General features: G+C 41.7%; 1 non-coding gene across 1 annotated transcript; it reads right to left on the bottom strand.

The window, feature by feature from the left end:
• Positions 1–1,636: 1,636 nt before the first annotated feature.
• Positions 1,637–1,745, bottom strand: LOC141636068 (small nucleolar RNA R71). Its single transcript, XR_012540706.1, has one exon. It is a non-coding gene; the product is annotated as a small nucleolar RNA R71 (small nucleolar RNA).
• Positions 1,746–7,569: the final 5,824 nt, after the last annotated feature.

The following is a 7,569-nucleotide window of genomic DNA, read 5'->3' as shown; positions in this document are numbered from 1 at the left end:
AAGGAGAGTTCATTTCACTCACCTTGAGATGCGTGCAAGGAGTGAAGAGTTGTTTGGAAGCCACAAGGAGCCACTGCACAGCATTTTCAGTCGATCGACTACGCCTTTGATCGATCGACCACTGAGCTCGAGATGAAGCTACTTATTCGCATGTTCGATCGATCGACCGTCTTGACCCGATCGATCGACGACGATTTCGAGTGACGTTTAATTTTCCGTGTTAGACTTTTAAAAGCCCAACTTGTAATTAACTTTTGGTATCTTTTTATCATTAGAACGCAGCAACTTTTAGGTCATGTTTTTCATTCTGGAAAAAACTTAGTTTTCAGATCTAGCTTGAGACGGAAACCTTTGATTCGAATGCTTTGTTCTTGATATTCAATTAGTAAGCCTTTTATGCAATTCTTCCTTTTCTTATTTTTGCTTGTTAATTTAATTCTTGTTTCATCAATTAATTTCGATCAAATTGAATTTCTCTCCTTTGTTCTAGTTAGATTCCATCATGTTGAATTTGTCCTTATTTATTAATTTCGCAATTAGTGTAGTCATGATTATGCGTAGGTAATTCTTTGATTGGGAATAAGGTGAGCCATGGTATTAAATTAGGATAGTTGTGTAGTATGAGTTCTTCCGTTTTGGTCTTGTTATCTTTTGATGGATTTCTTTGCTAGGTCGAAAGATTGGTAATTTGATTTATCGCTAGATTTAGAATTTCTCTTGAGTGAAAACTTTGATAAATTCTAGGGAATTATTAGATCGTGAGGTTATTTGAGCTTTGATCGAAAGACTAGCTTATTTTCCCTGAGACCGTATCATGAGGTCTCTGCTGCTTGACTGACCTGTTATTTGCCATGGTGAACCGAAATTCCCGATCCTCTTTTTATCTTGTTAAGAATATCCATTTTAGCAATTAGCCAGTTAATCAATCATTTTCAAAACCCTCAGTTTATCGTTACTTTATAGACTGAAAAATAGGAAACAAATCAACCTTGTCTCTCTGTGGTTCGACCCTTACTATCACTATCTATAGTTTTAGTTTGGAACTATAAATTTAATTTTGGTACTAAACGACGGTATCAAATTTTGGCGCCGTTGCCGGGGAGACGGTGTAATTCTGTTTGCTTGATTTTAGTTTATTTTCCTTGTCTCAGGGAACTTTTGTTCCTTGAGGCCGTTGCTTACCTTTGCTTCTAGTTTTGCTTTTGCACAGTTAGAGGACAGGTTTTTGAGAGGAAGACTTAAGTACTCTCATTTTGGAAGTTATGGCTACGATATATGATAATTTTCAGCCAAAGGAGCACCACCTTCCAAAGGGGAAACAGTTACCTACCCCTTCTACCGGTAAATTCGAGTTTCGTTCCTCTTATATTGATTTAGTGGAACGGAATCGATTCATGCGGTCTACCAGATGAAGACCCCTTGAAACATATGGAAATTTTCACGGACTATTGCTGTTCAATACCTATACCGGAGGGGGTAACTCAAGATGAAGTAAAGGGGTTCATGTTCTTATACTCCTTGAAGGATTCGGCGCGAGATTGGTATCGCTACCTCGATAGAGTAGCAGCTGGAGTCACTGATTGGACATCTTTAGCACTAGCCTTCTACAAGAAGTATTTCCCGCTTTCGAAGACTGATGCCTTGAAGAGTAAAATCACGAGTTTTCAGCAAGGAGCCGACGAAGATTTTTGTGAAGCATGGGGACGTTTCAAAAGTTTGGTCCGAGCTGTCCCTCATCATGGTTTCCAGCAATGGTATCTTTGCAACCTATTTTACAATGCTTTATATGATGATTACAAGGTCATTTTGGATGCAACTGCTAATGGTAGGTTCCAAAATAATACCGGCCAAAGTAAGGGTTGGAACACCATTGAGGAGATGGCAGTCCATAAAGCTGAGTTTGGAAGTTCACGTGGTAAGTCACGAAAGCAAAGTGAAGAAATGACTGCTGTTGTGACACTTATGACTTCCATTTCTACCCGTCTCGAGAAGCTCGAGACTTCTGAAGCTTCCAAGGGGAAAGTCGAAGTTCCTATTCAAAACTCAGATGAGATCGAGAAGTTAAGAGAGATGGTCCAACTCCTTTTGGTTCAAGTGGCGAATATGGAAGCAGCCGGGATTGAGTCCTCACGGAATTTTGTGAAACAATTGGAGAATATGGAGGCTAAGCAAGCCGCTAATTCTTCAATTAAATGTGAAGGGCCGGTTGAGACGATCAATGCCATCAATCTCAGAAGTGGCCTTTCCTATGAAAGTCCCGACAAGCCAAAGGAAGACTCGGGAAATGATGAAGAAGCTCGTTTGAATTTTGATGCAAAAACGAGTCTGAATGCCAGTAATTCAGGTCGATCGACCAACACTCCCTGTCGATCGACTCAATTGTCGAGACAAAATAGTTTCAGTCGAAACTATTCACACCTAGCACATCCAAATCGATCGACCAACATACTCGGTCGATCGATCGAGATACTGATGATGTTAACTCGGGCAGAACTGCTTTCACGCCCGGCTACATGGTCGATCGACCACCCATACCCGATCGATCGGGATCTCCGAGCGAGATGAAAATCCGTCAACTAGTTTGCATGATTCGTCACTCATTGATGATTTGACGGGGTTTTAAACCTACGGAAGCCGAAGGTTACTGATCCTACGGCCGGTGTTGCGATCCCGTATCCGGAGCGTTTGAAGGCTACCAAGGCTGGAGCGTAAGTTTGGTAAGTTTACGGAGATGGTCCGAATCTCGAGGTAACGGTTCCTTTCACTGATTTAATTACCCCGGTACCCTCTTACGCTAAATTTATGAAAGATATTTTGAATCGTAAGAGAAATTTTCGTGATGATGGTAATGTTGCGTTTGTGGAGGAATGTAATGTTCTTTCACAAGTTAATGTGCCACCTAAATTAAAGGACCCGGGTAGTTTTTCAATTCCTTGCACTATAGGTAACCACGTAATTGGAAAGGCCCTCTCGTGACTTGGGGGCCGGTGTTAGTGTCATGCCGTATTCTTTTTGCGAAAGGTTAAACATTGGTAGACTTAAGGTGACCGATATTACCGTTCAAATGGCAAATAGATCGACTCTGAGACCTATAGGTGTTCTAGAGGATGTACCCGTTCGAGTGGGTAAGTTTTTTATTCTGTCGATTTCGTTGTTTTGGACATTGCGAGAGGATAGTCGGATACCTATTATTCTAGGCAGACCATTCTTACATACAGCTGGGGCTGTGATAGATGTCAAACGCGAAACCATCACCTTAGAGGTAGGGGATGACACCATTGAGTTCAGTCTTGCTCACAAGGTAAATCGAACTTGTCAATGAGGATACGTGTTATTCTATTGATGTTGTTGACAGGATTGTTACTTGTAATTGGAGGGAATCCTTAGCCAAGGATCCCTTAGGCGATCTAACCCATTCGGATGAGTGTGCGGGTAATACAAGAGAGAATGCTTTGAGGAGCCGACGCTTTGGTTGCCTCAATGGAGAGCTACGAGCTCAATGAAGAAGAAGATGAGATGCTTTTGAGCCTGGCCAACGATAAATTGGTGAACACTTGCTACACCATTGAAGCCGATTCTGTCTATCTTTGTAGAGGTAAAGGTGCCGGAGCGTAAGCCACTTCCCCCTAATCTTAAGTATGTTTTTCTAGATGATACGGAGCAAGACCCGGCTATTGTTAGCTCTAAGCTTAACGATGACCAAATGTATGCCTTTGATGTGTGTACTTAAGAAAAATAGGAAGGCCTTGGGTTACTCTTTGGATGACATTAAGGGCATCAGCCCTGATGTCTGTATGCATAGGATAGAGCTGGAAGAGGGGCACAAGCCTTACAGACAGGGTCAACGCAAGTTGAACCCGAAGATGCAGGAAGTTGTTATGGCTGAGGTGATGAAACTACTCGATGCGGGTATTATTTATACAGTTGGCAACTCCAAGTGGGTTAGCCCGATTCGGGTAGTCCCGAAGAAAGGAGGGACTACCGTGGTTAAAAATGATAAAAATGAATTAATACCAACTCGAGTAGTGACAGGGTGGCGGATGTGCATTGATTATAGACAGTTAAATGCCGCCACCAAGAAAGACCATTTCCCCCTCCCTTTTGTTGACCAAATGACTGAAAGACTTGCTTCTAACAAATTTTTCTTTTCTAGACGGATATTCGGGTTCTTTCGGATCCCTATTCATCCTGGATGATCGAGTAAGACTACTTTTGTCCACAGTGTGTTTTTGCATATCGTAGAATGCCTTTCGGATTGTGTAATGCCCCTGCTACCTTTCAGAGGTGCATGATGGGGATTTTTTCCGATTATATAGAGAATATTATGGAAGTATTCATGGATGATTTCTCGGTTTATGGCGATGACTTTGATCGTTGTTTAGCTAACCTTGATAAAGTCATGCAGCGTTGTATAGATGTTAATCTTGTTTTAAACTGGGAAAAGTGTCAGTTTATGGTCAATGAGGGAGTTGTGTTAGGGCATCGATTTCGATAAAGGTATACATGTTGACAAGGCAAAGGTGCAGGTGATTGAGCAATTACCTCCTCCCGTGAATGTTAAAGGAGTGAGGAGTTTCCTAGGTCACGCTGGCTTCTACCGGCGTTTCATTAAGGATTTTTCAAAAATTGCTAAATCACTTACACAATTGCTTCTTAAGGATGCTGTCTTTGAATTTACTGATGAGTGCCATGTCGCTTTTAACAGGTTAAAGGAGGCCCTAGTTTCTGCGCCAATCATTCAAATTACCGATTGGGACCTCCCATTTGAGATCATGTGTGATGCCGAATTATGCTATCGGTGCGGTTCCGGGACAAATGAAAGAATAAAGCTTTGAATGCCATATACTATGCGAGCCGAACTCTGGATGAGGCTCAAGTCAACTATTTTACCACTGAGAAAGAGTTTCTAGCTGTTGTTTTTGCCTTAGACAAATTTCGGTCTTATTTGTTAGGCTCTAAAGTTATTGTTTACACTGACCATGCAGCGTTGAAGACTCTCTTTATTAAGAAAGATGCAAAGCCAAGGCTTTTGAGGTGGATACTCCTTTTACAGGAGTTTGATTTGGAGATCAAAGATAAGAAAGGAGCAGAGAATATGGTAGCTGACCACTTATCTCGTCTGCCTCCAAATGTGACGAAAGGAGGATTCTTTGCCTATTAATGATTCTTTTCCGATGAGAGTTTGTTAGCTATTACTACTTGGGTCTTATCCACCTCCGTGGTTTGCTTGATTTTGCTAACTTTCTTTGTGATGTAGGATACCACCCGAGCTTTCATGGCGGCGAAAGAAGCGGTTTGCTTATGATGCTCGACAATATTTTTGGGATGATCCTTATGTTTTCAAGGAATGCGCAGACGGTCTCATCCGGAGATGCGTACCTCAGTGGGAGGTGAAGGATATCCTAGAGGCTTGCCACTCTTCTGCTTATGGTGGTCATCACGGTCCGTCCAGGACCGTAGCTAAGGTACTCCAATCTGGTTTCTATTGGCCAACTTTGCATGCACATTGTCGCAGATTTGTTCTTTGAATGCGATGCTTGTCAAAGATCGGGGAATATTTCAAGAGACATGAGATGCCACGGTAGGCATTCTTGAGGTCGAGATTTTCGATGTCCCGGGGCATTGATTATCAAGGACCTTTTCCGAGCAATCAAGGTAATAAATATATCCTCGTAGTCAGAGATTATGTATCCAAGTGGGTGGAAGCTATTGCTACTCCCCATTGCGATGCAAAAGCCGTGATTAAATTGTTTAAAAAGATTATTTTCCCTCGTTTTGGTGTCCCTCGGGTTGTCATTAGCGATGGGGAATGCATTTTAAAGAGAAACAACTTAGTGCTTTATTGACTAAATTCGGTGTCCAACATCGTAGAGGTTTGGGGTATCATCCCCAAACTAGTGGTCAAGTTGAGGTTTCTAACAGAGAATTGAAAGAAGTCTTAGCTAAAGTTGTTTCTAAATCACGGAAAGACTGGAATCTCAAGTTAGGCGATGTCTTATGGGCTTATAGAATGCGTTTTTAAAACGCCAATCGGGATGTCACCGTGCGATTGATTTATGGTAAGACATGTCATTTACCCGTTGAGTTAGAGCGTAAGTCTTGGTGGGCTATTTGTGATTTGAATTTGGATCCTAACCTCTTTCGTGAGAAACGCATGACACAAATTGAATGAGCTAGAGGAATTTAGGCTGCTGGCCTATGACAATGCAAGGATCTACAAGGAGAAATCAAAGCGCTGGCACGACAAGAGAATCATAAAGCGCGAGTTCCATATTGGCGATAAGGTACTTCTTTTTAACGCTCGTATCCGTTTATTTCCTGGTAAGTGAAATCCAGGTGGACCGCCCCTATACGGTCCACAAAATTGTCACAAAGTTCGGATCAGTTGAATTGGAGACCTCTGCTGGAGAAAGGTTCAAGGTAAATGGCCAATATGTGAAGCACTATCATGGATCAGATGCATATGTTGGGAAGGTCGAGGTTTTGTACTTCGATCCGCTATCAGCTGATGAGAAGTGAGGTAACAAGGTCGTGCGGGACCTCTTAAACCAGCGCTAACTGGGAGGCAACCCAGGTTGTAGTTATTTTGTAATTTAGGATTTCCGTTTTGTTGTTTCATTCAATTTGTTTTTTAAGTTTTCTTATTTTGTTTCCTTTATTTTCATGCATTTGCAATTTCTTGGTTTGGGAAAATTGTACGCCTTTGATAATTTCTGCAGGAATTTATTTTATGCAAAGTGCGTAAGTGGTCTACTGGATTTTTGCGAGAGAAAGACAGGAAGTTATGATGGCGAAATGAATTTTGACGATTTTAATTCCAATTGCCAGTTCAAACAGTCGATCGACTAGGAGGTTCACGATCGACTGAAGCGAGGAGAACAGAGAGGCTACGCATAGGGAAGTGGTCGATCGACTGGGTCACATAGTCGATCGACCACCAAGGAGAGTCCAGAAGCCAGGATTATGAAGGATCAGTCGATCGACCGAGTAAACCGGTCGATCGACCAGTCCGCGGGTTCAGAGGCAGCTGATAAGGGAAGTTTCTATCCTTATTTTCTCATTCTTTCATTGTTCCCAAAATCAGAAAAGAGCAAACCCTATATCCTCTCCCTTTTTCGCGTTTTCACCTACAAATCCGCCTCATTCTCTGCCTTTCTTGTTTTAATCTTCAAGGAAATCATCAAGGTATGTTTCTAATCTTATCTTTATACTATTTGTTCGAGTTTTGCTGAAGTTCCATGCACACTTTTCGAGTACTGAGCCCTTGAGTCGAAAAAAATCGATTTGGGGAAAACGATTTTAGGGTGTGATTTCTGGACATTTATATGCTTTAATTGCTTATTCTAGCCTTTACCCTTTGATTTTCGACACTAATTAGCAACTAGGAGCATTATTTCGGTTGCCCCAAAAATTTCGAAACCCTAATTTGCGTGGATGGTCTGATTTTGATTCGGGTTTCTGGAATTTGAAACTTAAGTTGGTTGTTTGTTGCTAATTTGACTCTTTTGCAGGAATAACAATGACAAAGGGAAAAGCGCCAATTCAATAAGGACAATCGAGCCAACGGCC

This window comes from Silene latifolia, chromosome Y (assembly GCF_048544455.1).
Source record: "Silene latifolia isolate original U9 population chromosome Y, ASM4854445v1, whole genome shotgun sequence".
Lineage (NCBI taxonomy): Eukaryota > Viridiplantae > Streptophyta > Magnoliopsida > Caryophyllales > Caryophyllaceae > Silene > Silene latifolia.
Note: the sequence above shows the minus strand (reverse complement) of the source record. Positions and strands in the feature narration are given on the sequence as shown.